We start from the raw sequence: 16,781 nt of genomic DNA on the forward strand, positions 1-16,781 counted from the left end.
AGTTGTCTCACAGCTTGTAGTGGTGCCCTAAAATTGGATGGCTGTGAAAGTTCAGAAATGCATCCATGTCAGTACTACTGTGTGAGGGTCAATCCTTTCTCCCAAGCAACAGGTGAAAGGACAAGACAAAATGATCTCAAGTGGCATCAGGGGAGGCTTAGATTGACTATTAAGAAAAAACTTTCACTGAAAGGGTTGTCAATCATTGGAACAGGCTGCCCAGGGAAGTGGTGGTACCACCATACCTGTAGGTATCTAAAAAACGTGAATGTGGCACTTAAAGACATGGTTTACAGGTGGACCTGGCAGTTATAGATTAATAGTTGAACTTGGTGCCCATTTGCATATACAAATAAATATTTAATTGCAACACTGTGGGTAAATTATTCTTTGGCTTTATATCAGTAAAGGATTGTTTATTTTGTACTTGATCCATTCTTGAGACTATAGCCACTGCTCTCTTTGAACAGTTGCTATTTAGATGGGCAAAAAGTGTTTCAGTGATTTTTGCTTAAAATTATCATTAAGGATTTGATTTCTGACAGTAGATAAAAGGATTTTTTGCCAAAGCCCAAAGACAGCAGCTAATTTCAAGGTGCCTTTGCCCTATCTTTCATATCTCTGGAGAAAGCCCAGTGCTTCAGAGAAGGGTTTTTCAGATAGTTGAATTGCTGCCAAAATCATGTTGCTCCTACCAGAGCTGTTCGGTGGGTGTGCTCTCACACAGGGAGGCAGCGGGTGTCCATGTGCTTCACACTCATACCTGTTGTGCTGCAGTCATGTTTTTGAGAAATGTTCTTGCTCTGGGCTTTTGTGAGTGGGTGCAATTACCATGCACATGCTGCCATGCACATGGGCTAATTACAGCATCTGAAGCAGTAGACATGGAGATTTGGGACATGCACAGCTTCTCTAAAATTCCTTATCTCTTCTTGCCTAGGACCTAGGAAAGCACCTGGTCTTTTACAGGCAGATTTACTTTTTTCCTACAAAGCTTTACCACAAGATGAATGACTCATAGAACTGAATCATAGAATGGTTTGTATTGGAAGGGACTTTAAAAATCATCTGTTTCCAACCCCTCTGCCACGGGCAGGGACGCCTTTCAATTAGATCAGGATTTACCACGTAATCCATTCCCCTGTTCTTCACATGATGCTTTAGGATGTGTCTTTGCTGCATGGTGTATCTGACAGTATGACCTGGAACTTGGTGATAATTTTAGCAAGGATGAATAAAGCAGCCTGTGTTGATGAGAATTTGAAAAGTGTACATCAACTCTCTTGTGGCTTAATGAAGCATCTGGAGACACAGGATTTGCCGGGCAGTGGGAGATGATACAGGCAGCCAGATGCTTCAAAGCCATATTCTCAGGGATGGAGAAACGAATGGAGAGAATCAAATTCTTGTCTAAAAGTTGATGATTGAAATCTTGTGTGGTCAGCAGATTCTTTTTTGCAGACAGTATAAAAAATGGAAATCTTCTATTTTATCTGATCCCAAGGTGATGCCCTAGACAGATGACTGAGATAGGGGTCAGAAGTCCCTCTTTGCACAGGTCTGTGTCTCCTCACATTACTTGAAGAAATCAAGTAAGGATTACTCTTCTAGGAGTAATCCTAGATGATTTAAGGAATTAAAAATACTGAGATGAAATGCTCCTATAACCTCTATGTTTCTTTTGCAATAAAGAACTTTTTTTTAACGTGCTGTTAGTCTGAAGCTGACAGATACCCAGATACCTTTGCCAACAGATTCTGCTTCCTTATTTTAAATATTATCACCTTAGATATGGGCACACTCTCCTTCAGGAGCGTGTTTGTATTAGAGAATAGCACATCATTCATGCACACATAATTAAGTCCTTCCACTTCTTGGGGCCTTTGTCTGCACAGGAAAAGAGAAGCCTTCTGTGATGCTCCTTAGTGAGAGTCTCCTGACAGATCTGTCTGCTCCCTTTGCAAGTATGCTGGAGCATAAGCATGCACATTCCATCCGTAGGAATGGGAGAGGAGAAAAGTGCATTCAACATCTGTTGCAGGCAGTTATGAATATTACAGCAGTCTGCTTTTCCTAGGAATTATGCCTAAAGCAGGACCTATGGCTCAGACATTGAAAAGGGAAAAGCTAGCCTAGTACAATTTCTCTGTCTCTTATTTCCTATGATTTTCCTTCAAGTTTTTACCACATGTTCCTTGAGAAAAATCAAGGTCAAATTTCCTTATCCTGATTTGTAGTTTTATCTTGTCATAGCTGGACATCTGGATGATCCCTCACAACATTTCTGAAATAAATTTGTGTGATTAATTGGCCTGGGTAACAGAGACAATAAAATTTGATATGAGGAAGTAATTAATATCTTGAATTTTCAGTAAAATTAATAAAAAAATGTTTTGTAGTACAAATTTGGATTTAAAATATATCTTTCTCTATGATTTTAGTTTTTGTTATTAATATTCAGGTTATATTTCTGTTTAAAACACCTGTGGGTAAAATTGTTGAAGTTGATTGCCTGAGCCAAATTTCACATGACAGAGCAAATTGCATATATGGTGGAGTAATTAGCATGTTCTTTAGCAGATCATTCAACATGTACTTCTATTTGCCTCCCTAAAAGTAAAATGGTGTGAAGTACTTTCTAAAATTCCTAACAGCATGATGGATGAACTATCTTCAAACTGAAATGGATGAAATAAATCAGAATGGATAAATAATTTCCTTTCTTTCACAGATCTTCAAAACAGAAAATATGCTTAAAGTACTGAAAAAAATATTTTTGAAAGTTCACAAGATTTTTTTTTTTTTTAATCAAGGGCACTTACTTATCTCTGACATCAGAAAATCTCTAATTTGCATTAGTTTATATCAAAAGTGTCAAGATTATTATACAGAGTCCTTTCCTTTATAGTCTCTAAAATAAAAATTAAGCATCAGAATCTAATTGCAGTGTAAGACAGAATGATACATGTTCTGAAAATCACTAATGAGGCAAAAATAAATTTAAAATGGTCTTCATAAGACATTATACAAGTCATCTTCTTTCAGGATTCAAGTTCCATAAAGAAACATGATAAAATAATATGCAGTAAGTTATTACCCATTTGTAACATATGCTTATGTTAATAATAGAGCTACATTTTAAACTGTTGCTTTCATCACTAATTATGTGGCTTCCATAGCACCAAATATTTATGAGAAAAAACAAAATGAAGAGAAGTTAAAAGATGAAAGAGAAAAATGTTGACAAATATCAGACAGTTTCACTTTGACATAATTGTGAGCTATTGAGAATGCCAGCAGTGATGTTCCAATGATTGTACATAATTATCCAGGGAGAAAGGGTTTTAAGAATTCATAACAACTCCTTAGCATATCTTATTGGATTTATGCCAACGTGAAGGATTTGGTAATGAACTGTTAATCCGACTGCTCCCTACCTGCCTGAGGTTTAAAATGTGGCTCTCTCTAAATGTCAGCTGCAATTAAGTGTTAGGACTAAAAGCACCTTAGAAAATGAGAAAGTAGTAGGATAGATTTTACTGTCTATTATTGGTATTTATGGCTCCCCTCATGCTTAATCACTTGCACACTGAACACTTTTTTGCACGTGTCTGGAAATAATGTTTAATAGAAGAAATGGGGCGAAACAAAGACAGGGAGTTTAGAACAGGTAAAACATCCTGATAATGAAATCTGTTAGACAATAGAAGAATCCTGTGCAGGCAGAAGGGGAAACTTCAGTGCCTGGGACATATCCAATTAAACTTGAAAAACATTAGAAAATATTCTTGGGAACAAGCATCTTGTTAGTCCCAAAATAAAAGGTTAAAGGATAAAACTGTTAATTTGCAATCCTTCAGGTTACACCAAAGCTGACCTTACTAGTTCTTAAATGTCAACGATTAATTAATGTTAAGTAATTAATTTTGTTCCCAGATTGAGTTACAACTGCAAGCATCTAATAATTTAGGCTGGACTGATTTTTCATTACCCTTCTTCTGGCTTTTTGTGCAAATACAAAATTGAATACCATACAAACTATTATTATATATACATGTACCCATCTACACATACACATATGCATAAAAATACACACACATATATATAATATAAATATATTTAGATAGCAAGAAAAAATAATTATTATAACTTGTATAAATACTATTTATATTTCTCTGATCCAACTAATTTTCTTTAAAGTATTTAATTTTGAATAAAAATTTTAAACTTTCCAAAACTTTTGCAAAAAGTTTTGCACTATTTTCAATTTTTTATTTTTTATAATGGAATTGGGTATTTTACCTTAAAGATTTGTTCTTCTTCACTTCTTTCATCTCAGAAAATGTAGTATATATAAGGAAGGACAAAGCCAAAATCTGGAAACAAAAGAAATATGCAAAATTTTCAAACTAGTTAGTTTATAAGCAGTTTTTAATAAACAAAAATAATCTTACTAGATTATGAAATAAAAATTCAGCCTCTTTATTCCATTCTTTAACTCATCAGAAAATTACATTTTGAATATTAGACTTTCACTATTCTGATGATATTCCGAAATAAAATTTGAATAGCCAAACCATCTAACAGGCACTCGGTTTTCTGAGTATTCACATGATCTGCCATAGTAAACATCCAGCTAAATAAAATTTTCAGGAGGAATAAATCTCTGTAATGAATAACAGCAGTGGTTCCCACTTATTCCTGCCAGTGCTGACTCTGTGCTCATAGAGTCTGTGACCCTGATTCCAAATTTATCTCAATTTGAAAAAGCAGCAAGTGATGCACTGTCAGTGTTCAAAGCATCTTTGGTTTTTCATGAGCATTTTACCAGATCCTGAGAGCAGCTTTTCCAGCTGACAGATCTTTTTGTGAGCTTTGACTGGGTCGGCACTCACATTGTGATGCACGTCTGGATCTGAACTCTGTGCCCCTGCCCTGTCTCTGCTTGCTGTAAAGATTCCCATTTCCAGAAATGCCTCTTTTCTCAGAGATCTGCCCAGAGTGAACTGCAATCTGAAGTCACAATACTGCCTGATCAGCGCCATCCTTTCAGCATACTGCATGAGCTGATTAAAAAAGACAGGATGATGAGCTTAGGTGAGAACAACTATCAAAAAACTATTCTCTCCTCTCCTCTCCTCTCCTCTCCTCTCCTCTCCTCTCCTCTCCTCTCCTCTCCTCTCCTCTCCTCTCCTCTCCTCTCCTCTCCTCTCCTCTCCTCTCCTCTCCTCTCCTCTCCTCTCCTCTCCTCTCCTCTCCTCTCCTCTCCTCTCCTCTCCTCTCCTCTCCTCTCCTCTCCTCTCCTCTCCTCTCCTCTCCTTTTATTTTATTTTTTTTTCTTTTTCAGTAATGAAAGAGAAGTGGAGGGAGGAAAAAGATTATTTTAAGAACAGGTTATTTTACTCTTAAAAGATAATTCATTTATTTTTATTCATTTCAGTTTCACATTCCCAATTATATACCCAAGCCAAAGGACTAGGCCTGCACCCTGGTGTAGAGATCAGAACAGCATCCTTTTGCCAAAAATTGTGAAGAATCGGTGAAAGCTAGATTTTTTCATTTGTTAAAAGACAACTTGGCCATAAGCCAGATAAGCTAAGGTGTGAGAAGGGGAAGGGGAAGGGGAAGGGGAAGGGGAAGGGGAAGGGGAAGGGGAAGGGGAAGGGGAAGGGGAAGGGGAAGAGAAGGATGAATGAATTTGCTTATATCATTTAGCCAGCTGGAGACAAACACTGTATAGAAGAAGGAGAGACCTTTAATTACTGTTGATAGCTTTTATGCAGACTATCTCTCCACAAAAGCTTTGACAGATTTGCTCTCTGCTAAGACAGGCCATCAGAGAATTAATTTGTACGTGTTTAACATTTACATACTTCATGAAAACTACAGACCGAGGAAATTGGAAAATATGTTTCAAAGCTTCAAATAATTTCTTTCCCTAGCAACTGCTTAGAAAAAATGAGACCTTTGACTTTGTTTCAGAAGTTGTTTATGCTTCTAATGGTAATTACATCAGCATTTGATGAAGGTTCCCTATTATGTAAAGGACAAATGTAAAACATAAGAAGCATCAGAACAAGCGTGGAAAAATCACAAGCAGTTCAATCCACAAATGAGATTTACAAGGTTTGTGGCACATTCTGTGATTATGCCTAGATTAAAAATAATCCAGAACTGTATTTTCATATCATGGTGGTATATCATCTGCAAAATAGCCTAAATGGCATGCAGGGAATGATGGACTGAATTCAGCCCATAGGAACATTCACCTGGCCCACACCCTCTCCTGCTTACCATTTGGACAAAGCATCCTCATATGTGCACAGATCCAGTCCCTGATAATGCTCATCATTGTATCCCTCTTTCTCATGTATGGTACAAAATTCTGTGTATTCACTGAGGACATATTATGTACATTTCTTCTTAACCCCATCTTTCTTTCCTGTCTTGTAAGATTTTCCAGCTAGTAAAATTTTTATATGTAATGTAATCTGTTTTTTTCATATATAGTCATAATGAATAACAAGACAACATACAATCAAAGAATAATGCACATTGAAAGGGATATCTGAAGGTTTTCTTGCCCAAACCCTTATTCAAAGCTAGGACAAGTGTGAAATTTCAGGAAATTGCTCAGAGCAGCATCCAGTTGAGTTCTGAATGCCTGCAGGAGTGAAGATGACCCACATGTCTTCAGGCTTCCTCTTACAGTGTTTGATAACCTTCACAGCACATAAACTTTCTTTATGCAAAGTCTAAATTTTGTTTGCTTCTACTCAGGTCTGGTGTCCCTTGTCCTTTTGCTTTGTAACTTCAAGAGCAGCCTGGCTCTGGCTTCTCTGTACCTTCCATTCAGCTAGTGGAAGGCTGCAATGGAGTCTTCCCTGAACCCCTTTTCTCCAGGCTGAACAACTTTTCTCAGTGTTTCCTCATGCATCATGTGCTCCAGTGTCCCACCTTCTGGATGGATCTTTCCTGAACTACCTCCCTGTGTGTGTCCTTGTCTCTCCTGCACTGGGGAATGCCGACCTGGACCCAGAACTCCAGATGAACCCCAGCAGTGCTGACCAGAAGGGAAGGATGCCCTCCCTCAGCAGCCAGGCACTGGTTACTCTTACACTACTCTTCATGAGGTTCCTGTCAGCCCATTTCTCCAGCTTGATGAGGTTCCTCTGAGTTGCAGCCCTGCCCTGCACTTTACTGACAGTTAAATTCACATGGATTTTATTTGAAAAGTAAATTACCAAGGGTGCATTTAAACACTCATTGGCCCCAGATCACTCCCTGAGAAATACCATCAGCACCCACCTTCCACTTGGATTTTGTGCCACTGACATCTGCCCTTCAAGCCCAGTGTTTCATCTTGTCTATTCTCAAGTATCACCACTGTAACTTTTCCTGCCCCTTACTGTTAATTCTTTTTATTAATAAAAAAGGCAAAAATTAAGAAGAAACACAATTGTGCCATTCACTTCCTAGGCTTGAAAACCCCAACTCCCCTCATTCAATTTTCCTAGTCATACCTCTCTGTTTTTCAGAAAATATTAAAAATAATGATTTCACATTCTAACATCTAGGAAAACCAAAGAGGCAACAGATAATTTTTATCTTAAAGTTAGTTCTTTAAAAATCCTTAAAAGGGTTATCTGAGTTCATGACACCTGGATGGAATTTGCAGAAATTTTCTGAGCACTTCTGCTCCCTTTTTTCTCTTTTTAAGGAAATTGGCAAAGCAAAAATGTTCAGACCTGTACTTCCTTTTTTCAGAGGCTAGTTCTCAAAAAGGCCTCTTGAACTAATATGTAAATGTGTATTGCTGCATAAATTAAGGATTAGAAAAACGAGGCCAAACTCATTCAGTTTACTTTTTCCAGCCAGCCTTGTATAAATGAGGTGGCAATCTAGAAGAAGTTGGTCTTTTCATTTAAACTGGGACTGTTCCAGAAGACCATGTACGAATGGAAATATTTATTGAAGATGAAATGTTCCAGACTTAAACAGGGGATAGGAACAGTAAATTCCTGAATAGAAAACTGTATTTAATTTTATAATATTTGCTTTTTAAGATACTTTTTTTCTTAAATCATAAATATTTTAATCTATTTCAAAAACCAGAAATTATGTTGCTTTGGTATTTTTAAAAATTTACTTCAGGCATTTATTAATCATCTATTAGATAATTAACAAGTATTTTTTCTAATTCTGCATTAAAAAGTTGCATGTCTTTTTCTCAGAGAGTAGTCTGGCATATGGGCACTTGTTCATTTTTGTGAGTCAATTGACATTCAGAACTGACTTAAAATATATGTCTTTATTTTGGCTCTCAGCTACTTTCCTAGTTCATCTTAGTCCCAGTCCAAAAGCTAACAGCAGACTTCCTTTCATATAGGTATGCCTCATAGCAAAATTCAGTAAAAAATTTGCTTTCCTATGGAAGAAAGTTTGAGGTAAGGAGAAGATGTGGAAAGAGTCTTAGAGACATATTCAAAAAGACATTTTTGCTTCGAGTTGAAATCTTTGTCACAAGGAAACCTCGCTGTCAAAAAAAAACCCCAAAACAGTTTGCCAAAGAATTTCTGACTAGGTAGTATTTCAGTATCACCAATAAGCATCACAAACCTGAAGCAGCAGTGGCAATAGTACATAATTAATTGCATTTCATTTTCCTTCATTCCTGCAGTCCCTTAACTCATGCCAATGAACAGGAAAAGCAACCCAGCCACCACCTGTCTCCAAACCAGGGTAGGCAAGGTCTGAGATTTATCTTCCTGGCTGGTTTTTGCACGAGGGAACACCTCAAGGTACGCACTCTGCAGAGGGGTTTGCAAACTGAGTCTCAATAAGTGAGCAAACACCCCACTCTAGCACTGGTGGTCCGCCAGGTCTGATCCCAAAGATCTTCTGACCTCCTGAACTCTGGCATTCTCCCTAAAGATGCTGTGACTGCTGGGGAGGTGCCAGTGGGATGGACAGCAGAGTGGGGCTCACATGATCTCCTGCGTGGCTTCTCCATGGCCACTGCCAACACTGATGGACATTTCCACTGACCCAATGGGGCATTTTTATTTCCTTATTCTGGCAGGATGACCCCTAACTTTACATGCACAAGTGGTTATGAACTTGGCTCAAAAATCTTTTACATTCCATATCAAACCTGCTCCATTTGCTTTCTCTTCCACGCCAAGGTCCCATGCAAGATGTTCTCTCTCTCTGTTGCAGCTTTATCTCTGAAGAGAGTGCCCTCTCAGGTGTCTGAGAATTCTGTGTGGATTGAAACACAGAACAAAGACGGAGAAGTGAGTCTTGAGAGCTCCAAATATTATTTCTGACTTTGTTCACCCACTCAGGGAGTCAGATCTTGACCTTTTACATGGGTTATGCCCTTCCTACCCCAGCACACACACAGTCCACAAACCCCTCAGCAGTCCTTGTCCAGGGCTGTTGAAGCAACAGCAGGTTCTTTAGCACAGCTTGGGGGGTACAGAGTTATAGATGGAAGCTAGGTTTCTCCTGGGCCCTTCTCAGCCAAAAGCACAAAAAGGATGAACCATAGCAAATGGTGAGAAGTCTTGACTCCATGCTACCCCTAATGGGCCAGTCCCAGGACAGTTTCCATGACAACTGATAAGCTGGATCTATGTAACCTGAGCTATAATACTTACATTGCCATAATAAGCAGCCCTAGCTTTGTCTTTGTGTAGGACACCGTGAGGATCTGCTTTCCCATGAGGATCAACCTCCAGCTCCCTTTTCTAGCCTGAAATTCATGGTGTAAAATCTTCACACGGCATCCTGAGCTACTGCCTTCACACAGAGCATCCTGAGCTACTGCTGATCAGGGATCACCACAGGAGTTTGCAGATCCACTCCCTGGTGGTGGCAATCCCTTGCTGTGTGCTGGGCCCTTCTCACATGCAGGGAATGGAGTGAATTTATCCTTTTCTCCCTCATATACCACCTCCTCAGGAGAAGATCCCCAAAGCTAGCTTCCATCACTTTTCCCCTGCTCTTCTATGCTGAGCAATAGAAAAGTGTCCTTACTGTCCATACTGCAATCAAAACCAGCTTTCTTCCTCTTTGGGAAGTAAAGATCTCAGGTGAAATCCCCAAGATTATGCCTGGGGATCTACTATATAATCTTATTTTATTGATTTAGAACATTACTTTGTAGTGCTTGTCAGCAGTACAAAGTAATGCTGTAAATCAATACATGCTTCCCCTAAGTTATAGTCAGACTCTGACAGATTTTTTTTTTCCTGAGACAGTTGTTAATTCTGGAATATCTTTACAAGGTTTGAAAGCCCACCTGTCATTTCATAAAGCAACACAGTGCAAAATGTGTCCCAAATATCTCCCCTGGCAGCAGATGGGAAGAATAGTCCTTGGAATTTGTATGAATTGCAGTTTAAGGAGATAATGAATTTAAACAGTACAAACCCACAGACATTAACAAGATTTACTAGATACAGAGCACTTACAGTGGTGTGTATAAGCTGTATGTTATGTTTTTATAAACCAAAAGTTGGCAGACTCTGCTAGCTAGCCCTCAGTAATAATGATCCTGACTTCTGTTTAGAGCTCCTCATTATTTTTAGCAAACCACACTCCTGCCTTTTAATCAGTCCTGTGGAAGTTGCAGGGGTTGTGGGTCACCATGAGATGGGTACTGAGGGAGTGATAACAAATTAGGAAAAAAAAGAAAGAAAATTGTCTGAAATTCGTGGCTATGAAATTAACAGTAACACAGAAAGGAATGGGAAATGGCCTTCTGCACATTTATTGATATCTTGAAGCTGCAGCAAAAAAAAGTCATTAACTTATATATTGCACTAATTAGCAATTTCCAGTCTCTATAGAGTGATTATCTTCCAACATAGGCTTAGAGCTCCTCTGCTCCTGCACTGGAAAGCACAGTGCCCTGCCAAGTTTGCACACAGTTCCCTCACTGTAAAAGTGAAGGAACTCCAGATTCTCTGTAGTGCAACTGGCATCTCCTTCTGAATCATTTTGTAAGTTCCACAGCTGAGCATATCAGGTTAACCCTGCACTTCTGAAAGCCACTATGTGTGCTCCCTTTCTCCTGCAGCCTGCCAGACAGTGGTGTATCTGTGCTCACCCGCGGTGTGGGTAGCAGGGGGGCTGTCTCCAGGTTGTGGCTGCCTGGCTGTGGGCTCTGATTCTCTCTCTTCACACGAAAAGAGATGGTTCATTGAGGCTCTGCACCTTCAGTGCCAGGTAATGCACAGAAGAAGGAAATCAAATTTAATGTGTATGGGGGGGTGTCCTCATCATCCTGAAAATCATCTTAACCTTGCATTCATTCTAATCTAAAAAAAATTCTTTCTTATGCAGCAGCTTACTATTGTTGCTAGTTGCTTTACTGATATACAAAAAATTGCTGCAGGTAAAGCCCCAGTTCCACTGCACTATATTTGAAACTAGAATACCTTTTACCTCTGTCACATGCAAAAAAAACTGTTCAGTAGTTTAAAGTTATGAGAACTCCTTTTTATTTTACCTTTTGCTTAATATGTTTTTAAAAGCAAAAATACAGTTAGGCCAATCTCACGTAGTAGAAAATTTAATCTTTTTCTGTCTGAGATTAACAGGGCTAGCCAGTAGCTGATATTATCTGGCATTATCTCATAGAATTAAAAATTTCTTTTGCAAATTGAACTCCCTTCTAACAGCCAAGTGTTTTTTCATCTCTGTTGAGGACCTTTGTTGTTATTTTTGTATTTACTGTTAGCTTTGGTAGATAAGCTACTAATATACATCTGTGCAATTTTCTTGCAAAGCCTCTGAATGGCTTTCATGGCAATTTCTGCCATCAGGGACCACTGTTTATCAAAACCTTGTTAGATAGTTATCTGACAGGTTTAAAACTCCAGACTTTGACACAGCAGAGGCAGCTCTTGTACTGATTTCTCAGCACGATTTCTCAGCATATCCGTCACAAGAAGCTGTGTCTCACCAAGCAAAGTGAGTCCTAAACTTAGAAGAAGGTATGGTGCAGACGGATCAAAGAAAATAATGAAAAAATGGTTTTATTTTGTTTTACTTTCATTTTATCTGAAGCCTACTATAGTTATAATGATAAGACTTCAGTCTTATCTTAAAGGAAGTAAAACTTTTTCAGAGAAGAGCAGGAACTAAAGGAGTAAGCCAAAAAATACAAGTTTACATGAGTTCTTAAAGAACAGTAATGCTCCAGCCTAGGTAAAGGAAGACAGTGGAGCAGAGACAGGGAAATAGATGGGAGAATCTGCTCTGAGAAGTCATTGAAGGCCTAGGAGCACATGCATCAAGGTGAACTCTTTGGCTGCCTCTTCCCCCTCCCCTCAGCCTCCCTCCTAGTCTGGTGCCTTAAGGCAAATGACAGTCATGGGTGCCAGCAGCAAGAAGCGAGAGCAGCAGATTCCATGTTGTTCCAGCATTGAGAAAGTCAGTGCAACTGAATGCTCAGGTTGCTGACATATGTTGTGGAGACACATTTCCGCAGTGTGCAGACTGAGATGCATAATCTGAACCAGGTTATGAGCCAAACATCTTCAGTGTTTATTGAAAACATCCCTGGTGTTCAAAATCTTGTGGTCTTCTGAAATCCAGCCCTGCAGTTATTTCTCCTTTTCGGAGAGAACCAGACACTCAGATACTTCAGGAACACGTGGGTCCCTTTTTTCCCCTCCCTCCTAGCAGGAGAGACAGTTTAGCCTGCTTTTCCTGGTTCCCCTCCTGGGATGAATCACTGCAGACAAACAGCAGAGAGGGAGCTCAGAGGCCCTTACAGGAGCAGAAGAGGAGCAGTGTGTCACTCTGGGCAGGGTTCACTGTGCAGAGACAGGGAGAGGGGAGGAGAGTGATTTATGTGGGTCCCTTTTATAAGGGAGTCTGGCGTTCAGATACAGTGTGGGATTTTTCTCTGAAAAACAAACAAATGCGAGTTATACTTCCCTGTCTGGAAAAACTCAGTCCTTTAGCCAGTCCCTCTCCTCTTTACTCATTCTTTTAACTCTCACTCATGCTAAGCTACTTTGGAAGTATTTTTGGAGATATTCGGACTTGGAACTCTGTGTTCCTCCTAGCTGTTTTCAAACCTTCTTGCCTGATGTTCCTTTCCACAGCACTCGTCTTTAGGCCAGCCAGAAATAAGGATATTGCTGAGCACAGAAAAGGCCTTGTGTATCCTTCCCAATAACTACTTTAAAGACTGTAACATATCTGCTAAGGGATTTCAGAGTAATTTAAAAATGTCAAAGGACATTTGAAGGCAGTGTCTGGTGACATTTTGCACGACAACACTTCCCTGCAAAGGTGGGAAGTGAGAAGAAATAAAAGCTAGATGGGATTATTTGTTGGAATGTATCAAGACTTGGCTGTGTGTGAAGGGGTGCTGTAACATCTCACCTCCTGTAAAACTGTCCCTTGTGCCAGTCTGCATGTGTGCATATGAGTAAAAGGGGGAGCAAGTGAGAATATGCTTGTGGAGGTATATAGAGCTGTTCCCATCTATGAGATGCTGGTTTTCTGGAGATAATCCCTTGAAAATTCAGAAGTCCTGCAAATAGAAGAGAGAAATGATTTTGTGTAGAAGGAGAGAACTGCTCAAGTTCTACAATTCCAGCTATCCGTGTTCAGTTCTGTCATATTTTAATGTCAGATATTTCATTTGTTCATTGTTTTCTGTCAACCATCATCCAGGCACTCTATTGCTCTGCCTGTGACCATGTAATGTATTGAAGACTAGATAAGAAATAGGAAATATCTTTGTGTGAATAACTTATAAGCTATTGTGTAAGGTAGTTTTTCACAGCATTGTTTCACATGTAAGCTGGATTCCTGCCACGTGCGCCAAGAGGACATGTCAGCCCTCTTCCAAAGTTTTCTTGCAGTTTATGTTCTGGCAAGCATTTTTCCTAGCTGCTATCCTGGGTGTTGCTACAACTGTTGCGTTTCCCCCCTGCTGGTGGGATCATACAGAGGGACAAAGGGGACAAAGGGACCCCCTGAAATAAAGCATAAAGTTATTTTCTCAAGTAAAACTTTATTACTATTTCTCTTTTCTCTGTTGCTATGTACCATCATATTAGTCATACTGGTTAAATGTACATCATCACACTTCTGATTTCTGTAAAACACATTAGACTTTTCATGGAAGGGACTGGAACCCTTAGAATTTTCGTCACTCACTTGCCCATAACAATTTTTGATGTAGATAAAATACATAAAATGTGTATACACACACACAGAGACACACACAAATGTAAAAAATATGTCATGGTTATTTATTTTATCAAGACCTGTTGGAGTATATTGAGAACAAAGATATGCATTAGACTCCATTTATTTTAAGTTTAAAACTGTGTGCTATAAGCAATCAGTTAAAAGAAATTCAAGCCATACTGTTTCCAGGAGCCTTCTCTGCCTTAAAAGTCTGAACAGATCTCACATTAAGCAAGCAGTGAGTAGAGCACAGGTTCCCTAATTAAACACAGAACACCCATTATTATGGATATGCCAAACTGATAATTATTCCCTCTTCCTTTCAGGCGGCCAGGTATTAATCTTGGTTTCAATAATTTGGAAGGGAGACTGGGTTTACCCTGAATGTCTCCTATGATAATTCCACGATAATTTCATGGAATGCAAGTGAATGTGCAGTCACTCATAGCGTGACATTGTCTGTGGTGTGCATTACAAAGAATGATTTATTTTCTCTAGCAAATCTTGTGGAAAATATTCTTTATTGCTTTTTGGGAGGGGTTTTAATCATAATGGAAAAAAGCTCAGAGAAAAATATTCTATGAAAGGTGATTTAGGCTGATAGGGGAAAACATTAAGGCTTTAGCACACTTTTCTCTGGTTTGTCCCCAAGTAGAGTAAAGGTGGACCTAACAGGAATTTACTTAGCATTTTCCCTTAAAATAACCCAGTGACAGATGCCTGTATCACTGTGCAGAGCACTTAAAGTCTGACTTCCAGAAAGATTTATGTCATTCAGCATGCTAATAGGTTCCCTCAAAGCTGCTTTTCCACTACTTCTCTAACAGACTGGTTCAAAGAAAGATACTCATGTCTCTAGAACACAGAGAAAACACATATTGCTGCCAGAAGAGTTATTTTATTTTCTACGATCAGCACAAGGATGGTGCATGTATTTTTGGAAATGGCAAGGCTGAGGGGCAGTACTAAGTTTGAGTTTCTACCTATACCCTTATAGAAAACAGCAAAAACTAAAAGAATAAAATAAAATTTAAAAAATAAAATAAAATAAAATAAAATAAAATAAAATAAAATAAAATAAAATAAAATAAAATAAAATCTATAAAATGTAAAATAAAATAAAATAAAGTCACAATGGCAACTACACTTAGTTCACTTAGTTTTCATCAAACAATTTCTTGGTAGTTTTTAAATTTTAGCTACATTAATGCTGTTTTTATCACTTCTTACCTTTCTTCTTTTCCACAGGCTGGTTTCCTGAGTCAGACAAGACTGCACGTGAACAGTGGCAGCCGCTTGGGAATGCCTTTGTCATTCATCAGAGACTGTTTGAACTTCTGCCAGTGTCTTTGATGGGGCCTCATTCAGAAGCCATCAGGATCAATGGAAAAGCTCCAGTTAACAAGGCCTTGATGCCAGTCCAAATCTGATACCAAAGGTCCCTCAAGAAGGATCTGCTTATGGTAACACTGAGTATGGTACTTGATAGTTCTTGTGCACAGGCACAGTTTTCATGGGGAAGAAAATGTATTTGCTACCATTCCACTACAGAGAGTCTTGCATGTGTCCTTGGGTTTTTGGCAGATGTTGAAAGCTGATCAGAAGCAGATGATGCGAGAGCAACAATATGTCCCTGAGCAACAGCAAAGCAGCAGGTGCAGGAGGAGCGGATGCCAGATTCCCATCAGCAGAAGGAGCTGCGTGGAGGACTCTCTGGGACTGCATGTAAGGTGCACGCTCCACTTTTCCTCTGGCACTGGGGAATATTAATGTCTTCATCAGGCCAAGCAGATGATTTGCAAATTTAGCTTTCAGTTTTTTATTATTCGTATCATAAATACCTAGGGAATATAGTGCAAGAAAATTTCTCATGCAAAACAACCTGGGTCTTTAAAAAACATTTTAAAATAGAAAATCCATAAAAAAATGAGGAAGGAAATTAGAAACCTTAACTGCCCCAAAATCTTCCATACTCGTCCAAGAACATGAAAACTTTCCACTTAATTATTTTTTTAATAAAAAACATTAGTTTCAAAAAGTACTGTATAAATTTAATTTGAAATGCTTTGATGAGACCAGTTCTGAGACACTCTTAAAAAAAATTAAGAAAAGCAATACTTCAGTGACTGGAAGCTTTTTTATGCTGTTCAGTCCTGGCATTCTGCTTTGCTTTGAATGGACTAAATAAAAGTATGTCTGTTATGATCAAAATTGAGCAATTCTGGATAGAAGTTGTCCATTTTCTCCATTGTCATATTATGGTCTCACTGGAACTGGACAAAAAGTCTGGTTGATGAAATACATATGCATACCTATGCATTTTACCTCAACACAAAGCCAAGATTTTTCTAAAAAACCATGACACTCTCAACATTAGAGCCATCAAAACACAGCAAGTACACAGGAGTATAAACTTTCTTGCACTGTGCCAAGTTTGTTTCTAAACTCCTGCTGTGCCATACGTTTTCATGCTAATGACCTGAAACTCATCTTCAGGAATAGAGATGTTTCCTCTTTCTTCCTACCTTTAGTGGAAATATTCTTATTAAAATCTACAA

At 38.8% G+C, this 16,781-nt stretch overlaps 1 long non-coding RNA gene across 1 annotated transcript; it reads left to right on the forward strand.

The window, feature by feature from the left end:
* The first annotated feature begins 4,743 nt into the window (after positions 1 to 4,743).
* Positions 4,744 to 16,303, forward strand: LOC141728710 (uncharacterized). The gene is made up of 3 exons (XR_012579859.1): positions 4,744 to 5,097; positions 15,472 to 15,686; positions 15,808 to 16,303. It is a non-coding gene; the product is annotated as an uncharacterized LOC141728710 (long non-coding RNA).
* The last annotated feature ends 478 nt before the right edge of the window (positions 16,304 to 16,781 follow it).

This window comes from Zonotrichia albicollis, chromosome 3 (genome assembly GCF_047830755.1).
Source record: "Zonotrichia albicollis isolate bZonAlb1 chromosome 3, bZonAlb1.hap1, whole genome shotgun sequence".
Lineage (NCBI taxonomy): Eukaryota > Metazoa > Chordata > Aves > Passeriformes > Passerellidae > Zonotrichia > Zonotrichia albicollis.